This window comes from Bombus fervidus, chromosome 3, assembly GCF_041682495.2.
Source record: "Bombus fervidus isolate BK054 chromosome 3, iyBomFerv1, whole genome shotgun sequence".
In the NCBI taxonomy this organism is placed as follows: Eukaryota; Metazoa; Arthropoda; class Insecta; order Hymenoptera; family Apidae; genus Bombus; species Bombus fervidus.
In genome coordinates this window covers 9,107,839-9,121,931 of record NC_091519.1, presented here as the reverse complement: position 1 = coordinate 9,121,931, position 14,093 = coordinate 9,107,839, and the positions used below count along the sequence as shown (strand labels likewise).

The 14,093-nt window shown below is 33.7% G+C and overlaps 1 protein-coding gene and 2 non-coding genes across 4 annotated transcripts in view; 1 reads left to right on the top strand and 2 right to left on the bottom strand.

Moving 5' to 3' along the window:
- Positions 1 to 1,809: 1,809 nt before the first annotated feature.
- Trnav-aac (transfer RNA valine (anticodon AAC)) lies at positions 1,810 to 1,882 on the bottom strand. The gene has a single exon. It is a non-coding gene; the product is annotated as a tRNA-Val (tRNA).
- Positions 1,883 to 2,287: 405 nt separating this feature from the next.
- On the bottom strand, positions 2,288 to 2,360 carry Trnav-aac (transfer RNA valine (anticodon AAC)). Its single transcript has one exon. It is a non-coding gene; the product is annotated as a tRNA-Val (tRNA).
- A 7,612-nt stretch (positions 2,361 to 9,972) lies between these two features.
- Positions 9,973 to 14,093, top strand: part of LOC139985350 (ras-related protein Rab-37) — a 173,603-nt gene continuing 169,482 nt past the window's right edge. Inside the window, exons 1-2 of one of the 2 annotated variants that reach the window (XM_071999729.1) lie at positions 9,973 to 10,357; positions 10,524 to 10,622. The gene's annotated coding sequence lies outside the window, so the exon portion shown is untranslated. Of the gene's footprint in view, positions 10,453 to 10,523; positions 10,623 to 14,093 lie in introns of both variants that reach the window. The other variant, XM_071999727.1, reaches the window with a different exon arrangement.

Genomic DNA, 14,093 nt, shown 5'->3' with positions numbered 1-14,093 from the left:
GAAAGAGGTCTCGAAATAACGTGTCGTGACCTCGATACGCTGAACGGCCTCCAGATTCACTGGTTGGCTCATGGCCCGATTTTCCTTCCGATATCTTTTCGCTGCACCCTCAAAAACCACCCCGTACTGTTGTTCGCTGGGACGATGCTTTTATTCTGAATAATTCGCGGCCTTGAATTTTGTCGATGATTTTGAGCGCTTCTTAAGACGTAGGCTGTTTATTAGGTATTTTCCCTAAGAGTTGGAAAGGCTCCAAAATTAATTGTCAAAAAAGTTTTGGCTGAAACAGTTATGAATGAACTGCGAATGTTTATACATTTATGCGAAATTTAAAAACACAACAACATGCATAATGCATATAATGTGCAAAATTATCTAAAGTAAAGTATCTATTAGAATATTTAAAAGGCGAAACAAGTGTCTATTCGGGTTTTAGGATATTTCTTCAAAATATGAATTTGGCAAACTGAATTTGCATAAATATGCTCAATCTAATTATAAGATAAGAAATAGTTATAGTAAATAGTATAGTATGATTCTAGAGTATATCGATTAAAAATATGTGAATACTACTTATAGCACCTAAGAGGAGACTAAGAGGATGAAAAATTACTTGTAAATGTAAAAATTTAATATACATGCTATGACTAATGTATTAAGAAAGAGATTTATAATCACATTTCCATGGTGCAGTGGTGGACAGATCATTGCCATATTTTTTTATTTCTTACCTTTTATTTCACCAGTTATTTGATATCTGTTTTGTTCTACTTCTACAAGGATTAATTTTCCGTTAGTAAAGGTTAGGGAGAAATATATTTATTTTCAGAAATGATGCGAATATTAGTGGTATTAGTAGTAGTGAATAAGATGAATTAAATGCACCAAAAGATGCTAGTAAAATATAGTTAATATACTAAATGTATTAAAGAAGAGATTAAGTAGCTCACAGAATTATTTTTTTGAATTTAAAGCTTCACGCGCCGAGTAATCGTAAAGAGTTTGCATTAAACAGAACATTCTTCTCCGAAATCTTTTTTAAAATGAACTGTTTTTCTATAAATGTTCAAGGAAAAATATTAAATAAAACACCTAATCTCTTTAACATCGGATTTTATGTAGTTACGAACGGTTTAATGGTTTAATTTCGCGTAGTCACGTTGCGATATGTCGGACATTAAAATCTTCTTCACAGAAAATTCGGAACAAGTGCCGGCGAAATGGATAAATGAAGCTTTCAGTGCTACAGATTTATATGCCGCCGGTGAAACATCATTAATGTGAAGTATGAGGCATGGACGTGCGGTTTTAAAACGCTGGAAAGTATTTTGTCTGCTTTACCTTTGCACCTCGCTGTTTTTAATGAAATTTTCGAATTTGGTGTAAGCTTTGACTTTTTAATAAATTCGTCAATATATTAGCATTGTACGGGTAATAAATTAAGGTCGAGGAAATTTTCTTATCGTAAAATATCTGAGAGGAACGCTAAATTATATCGCTTTGATATTGAAAATTCTAAAAAACAATTCAAGAAATATCAAAAAGTCTAGAGAATAGTGGTTGCATGTCCAAAACATCGAAGTTCGTGGATATTTTGTTAATGAAATATTTACAAACGTATTAAGATTGCTAAAAATTTCATTTTACCACAATTATCTCACGACACATCAACGATAAACTACGTTACACGGTTACTGTTTTCAATTACTTCCACTTTAATTTCGTTATTTCTATTTTCAAAAAGAAGTAACTTGTACACTGTGTACTGTGCAAAATTTTTGTACAAAAAATTCAATGCAAAAAAAGGACTGTTTCCGCCCGGGATCGAACCGGGGACCTTCCGCGTGTTAGGCGGATGTGATAACCACTACACCACGGAAACAAGGTTATGCGTCAATTTCTTAACATTGCTCTTGCACAAAATATTAAATTTTCATTTAAAAAATTTCTTAGATTTATTTATTATTTAATCATATATGATTCTGACCTTAATTTAAAAATTAAAACTACATTACACTATGAAATATAGGCTGCAAATTTTTAAAGTATGTGAGTCATGAATATCATATTAAAAATCAGATATGAACATATAATGGTAAATATTTACTGAAATTACTTTTAATATAATAAATGAATATGGAGAAATATCGATAAAATAGTGATTTAAAGCTAAAATTTTAGGCGGCCGTGATAAATATAGCAGACAGTGATGTTGATCGTATTTTAAAATTATACTATAATCAACTGGCTTTTAGTTACGTAGATATTAAAAGAATAAAAAAAAATCTGTTTCCGCCCGGGATCGAACCGGGGACCTTCCGCGTGTTAGGCGGATGTGATAACCACTACACCACGGAAACCCGATGCTGATTGTTCCCTAGAGACAGTCCAGGATCTTATTTATTTAAATTTATTTATCAATCATTTATTTTTTATTTTTTTATTCTTTTTTCTATAACTAAAATTTGATGAAATAAATATAAAGACGCTTCCGCTATATATAAAACAATTGTAGAAAACTATTAATCACGATCAATTAGTTCCCTAGTTTCTTTTTAGTGATTTTTTTTCTTAAATGAAGTAAAGTACGACGCTATTGTAAAATATGAGCAATGTCCTTTTTTGATGTATAGATAGATATTTATCTGAACGCGTGAAATTCATAACATACACTATTGGTTTTTATGTATAAAATGTTGATATGTATTTATGTATAAAATATTAGATTAAAATTTTTTTACATATACCATGAAATGATATTTAATATTGTTTGAAAGCGTATTTGTAAGCTTTCGTCAAGTAATGTGTGCAGTGTAGTATAAAATTGAATTACAAATTCTAACGTGCTTATGATACAGACATAACCTCCAAATTCTACAAGGATCATGTAACTAAACTTTGTGGATATTTATGACATAAAGTATCAATTGTCCCGAAGAACTTGATTGCGTATCAAGATCATGAAATACATACGTATCATTTTCAGAAAACCAAGCAGCTAGAACTTTAATAATTTCGCAATTCTTTCATTCGCTCCAATTCTTCCTGCGTAGTCATCTGATTGAATTCTATGTACCGACATGTTAAGTGTATTTTTACCAAAATTTATACGCACACATAGCGGTAGCGAATATAATACAGTTATAAAATAATTACTAAATAATATTCCCCTTTCCTTTCTTGTTTTCCAAGAATTTAACAGAGCATTACCTTTGTACTGTAAAAGTCTCTGAGTGAATATAATTCATAACATCTCCTTGTCTTTAATATTTATTTTCAATTCATCAACTTAAAAATTATAAGCAGGATTGTACATAACGTACTTTTTATCAAGAAATTCAGATAACTCTAAGCAACATATGTTGTGATATACTAAATTCGTGATACTTTAACATAATCTGTCCGCTTTTTGCATGTAATTTTCCTCTTCCCACGCATTAAAACAACACCGTATAACATAATTTGGAATTATATGTAATAAGCCAAATAAAATGAAAATAAATAAATGAATATACTATACTACCTGTAGTATAATAATTCTACTACAAAGAGTACTATATTTAAATTCCTAATACAACCAACACGTTTTTACCCAATTCTTACATATAATTCTTCTCTTCACAGTCTCATTCCCACGCGTTAGGACAGTCCCATATAGCACAGTTTTCGAGTAGCTACCTGCGAATAGCGAAAGGGTTAATCGAAATCGGCGCTGGAAGGAAGCCGCGTGTCATTCGACGCACAGCAGCATCGTAAATCGAAGATCCACCCGGCGGCCGACCAATCAGCGTCGCGCACCAAATCACCGACACACACGTCGGTGGACCAGCACCGCGTCCTGTTCCTCTGATCCTTTCACGGGCCTTCTATTGTCCTTGACGAGCCTCCACTCCCACGCGTTCTTCGCGCTCTCGTCCCGAAAACCTGGCGTATCCTGTCCCCACCCCATCCTCCTGCCTATCCATGAGAGCCATCGCGATCCTTCGACTCGCTATACAAGGATCTTACCAGCGGAAGGACGAAAATCTGCCACGTCTCTGGTCTCCTGGTAAATATTGACTCGCGCTCCACCGACTTGCTCGATTTTCCTCGTATTACGTGCTATGTGTATACGTACGTGGAAACGATACAATGGCACACGAAAATATTTGAGCATTTGTTATAGGACAATTTTATGTATAATAACATCATGCGTATTATGTAAAGTAATTAGGAATTTCGTTAGTATTGTAACGTAACACGATTGTTACGACTAGATCGTGGATTTTTGTGCAAATTAATATCTTTGAAAATATAATTAAAAAAGTAGGATCTCGGTAGGTAATTGTTTTAGCTACCAAGTATTATGAAGAACGTTATATTTTGGACGTTCTACGTACTTTTTTACATGTGCAATTTTGCACTTTCAAATTTTCTATAAATGCAGAAAGATCTGTGGTTTAATCAAGGTTATGTTAGTCAGATTTAAAGTCAATCTGAAGTTCCAAGATATTTATGATAAATATTTAGTAAAGGGTTAATAACGTGAATAGCTGCTGAAGATGGCCTCATCGTATGTGGAGGCTTACTAATTGATTGTTTGAATACTTTTGTGAGCTCTGCAAAACGTATACAAATACCTGCACTAAATATCCTGTAGCTTATATAAGTACATATTTTTAGATTAGTTTCTAATTTGATTAAATCATGATAGTTAGATCTCATTACGGTACCAATGAGATTTTAAATTATTTCGTAAAACACACATAATATATTCGTGAAAAGTTTGTATAAGAATTTTTCGCAGTCTCTATGCTCTAAAATAGTCAAAAACAGAACTTCACATCTCACAGTGTGTATTCAAGTTTCACCTTTTCACATTAAATCATTTTATCCCAATCATCGTCAAATAGCAGCCCGCATCATCCCCAAAAGAATCTTCTAAAGTATAAATCTTCAAATACTTTGAAACAATTCAACGTAACGCGTCTCAACCATTCAACATCAAAGGAGGCTTGAAATTTCGTATGAAGAATCAACAACTCGTGTGAATGAAAAGAGTGCAAAGGAGATAAAAAGGTTGTGCGGGGGTGATATAAGCGCCGGTGGTAAACGACTCGCAACAGTCGATAAACAGAAGAGCTCGGACCACTGTTGAAGAGTGTCGGACCACCCTTCTGGCTAGCGTGAAAGCTCCGTAAAGCCTAATGACATAAAACGTAACAGGACTGACGGGCCAGGCTGCCTTTGGGGTTGGATCACGAGGAATTCACGGTGAAGCAGACCGCGTTATTAACCAACCACGGCGAGGCTAACTCCCGGTTACGTTATTCGACGATCGATGCCTTCGCACTATAGTGATTAGTGACCCGAAAGTGACTCATTTTGAGTTGAGAAACTATGTAATTGCTATTCTGGACAGGTAGATTTAATGGTAAATTGTTGATTTCGAATTTTTGCTAGCGAATATGAATCAGAGAAGATTATTATTACTTACTGGTACTATATATTTATTTATTTATTACTAGTGTCACTGTTTTAAATTAATTATTGATAAAAAGATTAATAGATATAGATGCTTGTTTGGAAATAGTATCTTGTAATTGTTGCAAATTGTATCTGTTTTAAAAAAGCTTTTAATTGAAAGTCATTTACCACTTGGTGATTTAATTTAATTATCAATTTCGATGAATATTTATACAGACAAGTATTGGTTAAAATATTAAATTTCATTAGTGAGTACATTGTCTTCTGATATTTTTCCATGAATAATTCTTCAGTTTCTCAGTCGGTTTACGAACTTATCGATTCCGGACGAGGAAAAATTTTCGATCACAGGAAAGTAAAACGAATCTCGAACCTCTTCTCAAACATTCTCAACAAAGAATCGAAACTCGCACTATCGTTAATAGATTCAACTTACATCACGCTAAAATAAATCACATCAGTGATTCTAACATTTTCTGTTATATTTCACATGGAATTTACATTCCTTTCTATTAAATCACTTCTAATTTTTCGGACATTTAAATCATTAACTGCCTCAACTCTCCAAATAGTTTTATTTCGTTTTCACGGCAATATTACTCCATGAAGCTATTCCATTTGGATATTTACGTGGCAGTTCGTTTTGGATGGCCGGGTGTCGAGGAAGAAAAGCCACGTCGCGCGAGAACAAAGTGGCTTCGTTAGATGCAAATCACTTTTGGAGCCGTTCCAAGTAACGAACGAGGGAGAAAAAGAGACAGAGACAGAGGAGCAACCGGGATAAAAGGCGGTATTTCCGCTCGACAAATTCGTGTGGCGACTCGCGGAGCAGAATCGTAGGATGCCGCGGACGCCTTCGATCCACGGGATCCGAAACGCTGGATCCCCGGCGTCCATTTGGAAATTGATTTCGAGGCTGTCAGCCGGCCTGGAATCCCATCGTTTCGTCGTCGACGGAATTCGACCGCTCTGGGATGCTTGAATTCGAACTCTGTCGAGTATGATACGCGAAGCTTGCCGAACTAATCGTTCAACGTTGTATTTAACGTGATTATTTGAGAAATGGGTTAGGATTTTACGGAGATATTTAATCTTTTGAATGGTACAAAAGTACAGTTAGATCATATCTTACTGTTTGTTGGTTACAATCTTTTTTCCAATTGTATCTCCGTTGACATATGTGTTAGTCTCATTATTAATTAATGCTACAGATATCAATCGATAGACTGCCGAAGCTTGTGTATTTCTGGAGAATTTTAAAGTATGCATAGAAATTTGTAGAATACACGCAATATGCAAGAATATGTAAAATACCCAAAGTAGAGAGTTTATTGTAATATCTAGCAGGTGAAACAAATTTTGATTTACGTTCCATTTCTTTAGTAATATTCATAAAGATATATAATTACGACAGTTTGCAGTCTGTCAATGACAGTATCCTTTAATTCGATACAATTTTTTACTAAAAAGTTGTCCGAGATAGCGAAATCCTAAATTGATCTCTTTCCGAATTTTTGGACTATATAAAATAATAATAACTATATAAAATATAAAATGCGCAACGTTCTCAAACTTTCACTGGTCGTGTGTCTTTTTAATTTTGCATTGAAACAATGCTCTTCTTTTATAGATGCCTTTGTATTTTACGACATTAATTAGACAGTTACATTCTAAAGACCATCACAATTACGAATGTGCAAACAAATTCGTACAAACTTGAGAAGAAATTTACTGCTCGAACGTTCATGTTAATGCGAAAACACTGGAATTTGTGCAAGAATCAAGAAAATGATGGATATCGGCATATTCTATAATAAAAGTTGAAAAAAATGGGATACGATTCTAGGTTTGTAAATGTTTTATCAACAAATTACATATAACAAAAATATATACATAATACATAAATGAAGTTATTAGATAATATTATCTTATCTATAGAACAGTCGTACATGTCTAATAGAGATAATATACGACGATTTCTACAATGAGATTTTAAAATCAACAAACCTACCAAATAATGACACATTTTTAATATCTTCCTCTTCTATAATTACTGAAAATATCCAGAAACTTTTAACAGGATTATTTCCCCTATTCTTTTATTCAGATATAGACGCAACTGCATAGAGTTATCATTTTCGGTGTATTATTTTAATTGTAATTTATATTCTATAGATATATAAGCCGAGAATTTTACAATTAAATTATTATTAGAATATGAGTGAGTTATAAATTTCAAATACTTCAAAATATTTCCGTACACTTTCCGCTTTTCTTTGTTGAAAGCGGCATATGATCTAGAAAAATGGTGGAATGGCGTAGATGTTTCTGCGAAAGAGTGGTTCTCGAGCAACCACGTGAATATTGAAAGACCCAAGAAGGTTGTGGCGGACTGCGGAGGCGGATCATGGAAAAAAGACGCGAGGAACAGAGAAGAGGTAACCAAGTGTCGCGACAGTGTCGTAGCATGTGGCGAAAGACTCGATAGAAATCAGCTAAGATCAAGTATTTCTCCCTGGAATACTATTTACATTGTATCAGGCTCTCTTTTTATTATTTCAATAGTTATTTGCGAATTTCGATAATGGAATCAGTCGATCTTCTGTGAAGTCTGAACTATCTTCTGAAATATACTTCAACAGTTCTATCTGAATTAGTATCTAAGAATTTCTAATCTCTTTAAACTGTGATGAATTAATTAATTCTTGCCATTCATACAAAATATAATATAATAAATCTTTAGAAGATGAAACAAATTTCTATTTATATCCCATTTCCTTAATCGTGTCCATAAAACTATAAATTCTCATAAATCGGTAATCTAATCATCATAATCTACCACAATAATCATCGTAATTTAAGCATTCATCAATCATAACAACCATCATAATTCACCCAAATCCACAAGCCAATCATCGCACATCTCAAAAATCTATATTTCATTCTTTAGTCAAAATCCTATAAACAATTATCCGTATCTCTGTTCAAAATTACAAAACCATTCAAGAGAGCTCGGCAACAAGCTGATAAAGTGCGAATCGAGCACAGAAAGGCCACCGGAAGTGTTACGCCACTGGCAGAAGAGCGGCCGGCTTCAAGGAGACTCATTAAAACCGTGCACCACCGGCAGATTTTTCCCCGAGAAAATGAGAGACAGAAAGAGGAAGGGAGCAAGAGAAAACAGGCAAGGTGAAGGGTGCAGTCGGTGGACCACGAAAGATCGCCGGCAAAGAAGCCAACCCGGAACGAAAAGAGAAACCTCGATGAAACGAAGAGAGAAAGATAGAAGTTGTAGCGAATAAACCGGCTTCGGTAATCCTAGATTAAGATCAGTGACGTTCGCGACACTTTCCATCGACTTAACCACACTTCGACTAGTTTTCTCGACTGGTTAACGATGGTTCACGATTCTTTGGGATCGATGTGCTTCGCGAACGATCGTCCGGCTTCGATTATGATGAGCGTAGCTGCTCGTTAGCAGCTCGTTAGCTTCGCTTCCCACCGGAAAATCCTTAATTACTGCGATCGAAAGCGACTAGCGCTGATTCTTCTCATCTTTGGATACCGCGACCCCGTTTTAATGGCAAGATTCCGGTTTGAAGTGCCTCTTTGGGAACAATTGGTAGTATATTAAGGGAATGTATGTTCTGAAGATATCTAATTGTAAGAATTAGTTGAGATTGAGGTGTCAAATTGACATATGATGTATTGAAATGTTGCTTCTTACGCGATATATAATGAAGAGTTTTAGGATGACAGAAACGACTGCTTTTTATTTGATTTTAATAGGTACTTATTAATTGACGTATTGTTTATTTGAAAGCTATGAATCTTTAGCCGCTGGATACAATTTTTATTTGTCTTCGATGCCTGGCGAGGAAAGTATTCGTTACGTGACGTTTAACTATGCAAGACTTCTGGTAGCATCAAAATTCAACACAAGAACTCAATAAAAATAAAAATACCTTGAAATCATACACATTCGAACACAATAGAAGTATTCATATATAGCGTGCTCGAGTCTAAACTATAAATGCGAATTAGTCGTAAACTACCTGCTATTTGGAGTAGGTATCCAAACAGGAACTGAATGGTTTCATCAATGAATTAGTTTAAATTGAAATAATTGTTCTATATATGGACACGTAGAGATTATATGAAAGTAAGATAAGTTTTCTCAAATCTTAATTTTCTTAATGTATATCATCATATACATACGTATACTTGACAAACCTATTAAATAATTCAATCACACATTCCAAAATATTCATAATAATAAATAAAATTAAAAATTCTAATACGAAACTCTCTTATACCAATATAAAATGTTACATTAATAAACAAATACCTTGTAATAACACACACTCGATCATAATAACAGCATTCACACAATCTTCGATTCACCAAATTTCCTGCGATACACAAAATTCTTCAAAATCACTATCCATCTCGTTATACAAATTTCACCGAACATATCGACTAACAGTATTATGCATGCAATTCGTGCTCGCGATTTTGTCACGTTGAATATGATTCACGGATGTAACCTAACCTATAATTCGGAAGAGAAACGCAGGCTATTGAGCTAACGGGGGAATTTATGCGAGTTTCCCTAAGCAGAGTGCGACGAGGCCGGAGAGCAGCGGCGATCCACGACCGAAATAACCGAGATTTATTTCGCGAGGGTCCGCTAAATCCTGTTAAGCGGCGAAAGTGTAAACGCGCCTACGACTTAACAGCGTTTCGCGCGTTACCGTTCACGGTTCGCGAGACCTCGCTCGCCGCGCTGCGAGTCTCATCGATTATCGAGACTAACGAGTCCAATTAAAGTGCCCTCGTGATGCTACCAACTGATCTATTGCGTATCCTGGCTTCGTTCGTTTTGTTAGAGGTGAAATAAATATGTACGAGGTGTCAGTGAACTGCTGATATTATGTTAGAAGAGGATTGTTTTTCATTTTTTTTTTTTTTTGATTCTGGACAAAGGTATTAAACGTGAATAAATGTAATAGTTGTTATTATTTGGATTAATCTATATTTTGTTATTTCTTCATTAGGAATAAATGCAAGGTGTCTCTGAATTGCTGGTATTATTCGAAGGAAGATTGTTTTATATTTCTTTTGATTCTTCATGAAGATGTAAGATGTAAAAAAAGGTAATTGTTTTTATTGTTTGGGTTAAACTTTTTAAAGTTGAATTTATTGAGATTGGAAGAAAATGATAAATTCCTTATCTATCTGCAGTAGTTGTGATTATATGAATCATTTTTAGAGATGAATTTGTTAAGACTAGAACAAATAATTAGCTTTTTATTTTTCTGGGAAAGCACAATATAATATTTATATGTAAGTGTAGATATTATAGGTTAAAATCTCACATTAGTCAAGTTACTTGATATATAATTTGATTTCAAGTTTTTATACATAAAAAGATAGGTTATCTGAGTTGAAATTGTTTGAATATAAATAATCTGGCTTCAAGAAATAATATTAATAATGTGTATATATCTAATGAAATATGGATTACTATATATAAAGTTAAGGAACCAATTAATGGACCAATATCAGTAATTACAGAATTAGACATAATATAACTTCAGCTAACAATCATTATTTCTTTCAAATTAAGAAATAATTAAGAGATCATCCACTTTATTTGAAATGTGAAAGGATATTTCAAATCAATATATTAGTATACGCTTTCAAATTACTTAAAATAACTTGATTAATGAGGATAACTCTTCATTATAATTATTCGTTATTTATACGTATATATTACAATGTATGTATTTATTATTTATAAAGTATAAACTTCTGATATAAATGTATTTAAGGATATCCTAAATAGTCGAAAAATTTAATTAATATCTTGAATTGAAAGCTTTCAATTAAACTGGTTTTTTCACACATGTATGATGTTTGATGCTAATATGGCAAGTCTATTTACCTGTGTGTTTGTCGCATAGTGCAAATGCACCTTTAACCGCACGCGTTCCGCGTATGGAACTGATTTATCGATTGGTCGAAAGGCTTTGAATGCCACAGTGTTTTGCGATCGGCCCTGTAATTTCCTGCTTATTCGAACGAATAAAAGAAGACTGAATCGTAAATTCTACCGCAATTCATGAGGTTCTTTTATCACAGATGGAAAATACTACGGACGAAACATTTTATCGGTCCGTATATTGGAAGAATTGGAACTTAACGATCCCGGAAAAATAGAATTCCATTGGTGATTTCAACACAATGAATATACAAAAATATGATATGGGTAGAGCAATACAAAATATACATGAATATAGAAAATATATGAATATTCTTTTGAAATTAATTTAACATTAAAATATAAAAAATTTTATATCAAATTTTGTACATGGAAATTTTACACAAAGGCGTTTACAATTAGGCGTTTTATAGTTTTGTCATGGAATACGTTATAATTTGTCATGGATTTGAAAAATATACAATCCTCCTTAAAATCATGTAATGTCACAGAGAATATTATTAGAATTGTTAGTAGTATTGTAATGTTATCAATTTAGCAAGTATAATGAGTTTCTGGTATTAATTCAGCGTTGATTGCTTCCAGAATGAATTCAAAATACTAAAAGCGTATCCAATATTATTTTTGAAAAATATAACATTAGAGTGATCTACAATTTTAGAAAATAGAATTTTTGGAAATTTAATAACAGGACATTGTTCTTTTATTAGGAAATCAGATTCATAGACAATCTGAGAATATATATATGACATATATAATACAAGAGATGCAGTTTTCTTGGACTTCCACATTTTAGACCGTAGAATTCTAGTTTTCTTAGAGAACCTGAGACAAGAAAGTTGTAGCTTTCTCAAGGCGGCCTAAGACAAGAATATTCCAGTTCTTTTTAGCAATCTTGTATTAGAAAGTTTCGGCTTTCTCGGAAATCTTCTACAATTTCATATTAAACAATTCTATATTTTCGCTTTAAGCCCACGTTTCCAAAGTTTAAGCCAAATTTAAGGTATGCAAATTCAAAGTAGTTTTCAAACTGAAGTAGAAATAATCCCTTTGCTGTTAGTTTCAACTAATCTCCAAATGCAACCTATTAAAATTGAAATTATCTTCACTCTACTCGATTATTGTTTTCTAATAGAATCAAACTTTAATTTTCAGAAAGGTTTCATTTAAATTCTCTGTTTTATTTATTTATAGTCTACGTGACTGCAGATATCTATGTTAACTCATATCTTTACGAAGGCAAATTAAGGAATGAGATGTAGATGGAAAATTGTATTACCTACTAAATATTTGATCAAGTACTATATTTGGCTATATTATATATATTTTTGCCCGATACTATACATTTTTGCATCTTTAAATTTCGTGTAATCTACTTGTACGTAACGTGTTTATTGTTACAAACGCTAAAAGCAGGAGAACAAAGAACCGATAACGATGTTTTCGTAGAGCGTGAAAACTGATCGAGTTGAACGCAAAAGTCGGCGAAGGGTCGTTCGTTCTCCGTTGCCCACGTGCATTCCCCATATGGGATTGATTTATCGATCGGTCGGATCCCATAATTCTATGATCGAGCGCATAATTTCGCGGCACCGCGAAGAAACGATCGCAATACTATTGAGACCATCTAACGCGTTCAATGCGTATTGTATTGTCACGTGAATGAGTGGAAATAGCTGCACTTTTTGCTCTTGTTATGCAGGATCGTTTAACGATTTTAAACGATGTTATAATAGATCCGATGCGATGTTATCGGGCTTGAATGGCGGCAGAAACGTCGAGAAGTCGGTATTCTTGCGACAAATCAATGGCTTAATACAAATCAATGTATTATTGGTGAATTGTCGATCAGTAGGCATATCCACTAACGATCAATTGGTATCGTTACGTTGCAAGTGACTTACATTATTTTGGATTAAGTTAAATGATTTTATATGAATATTTTACTTTCTTGCAGACATCTATAAATCGAGTTTTAATTTATATGTATATTTCAATCCTCAAAATATGACGTATAAAAGAGTTGTATAATATATTGGTGGAGAAATTATCTATTGAAAAATTGCAGAAATTGTTTATTTCAAAGCTCATCTTAAATATTGCCTGTGTTTTGACGTTCCAACATACATATGTATACCTTCGTTTGTGAAAATCTTGAAACAAAATTATAAATATACAAACAATGTGATGGCAGGACTTTCCAATCGATCTGCTAATACGTTCACGAAAATACAACATATTTTGTTTAATATGAATCGCAAGAACGAGAACAGTAATATTCGAAATATTTTCCACTATTTTTTATCAAATGCCTACGAGTAAAATATAAAAGGTATGCATCGAAAAATAGCAGGAATACCGTGACATATACCTATGAAAAAAAGCAACGAACAAAGGCATGAAAAAAGGTTCTTTCACATGGCCGTGTGTCCTGTTATCGAGGATGTACCTAACCCGTACTTTTTTCGACGTCCGTTACACGTCGCAGCGATTCACGTCGGATAAGCTTCTGAATGGCGGGACGGCGAGTCGATGAATCGATTTTCACCGGAGAGGCATCGACGTGGCCACGATGTGGCATGCGATGCGGCTCAATAATTTATTATTTGAGCAGTCGCCGGAG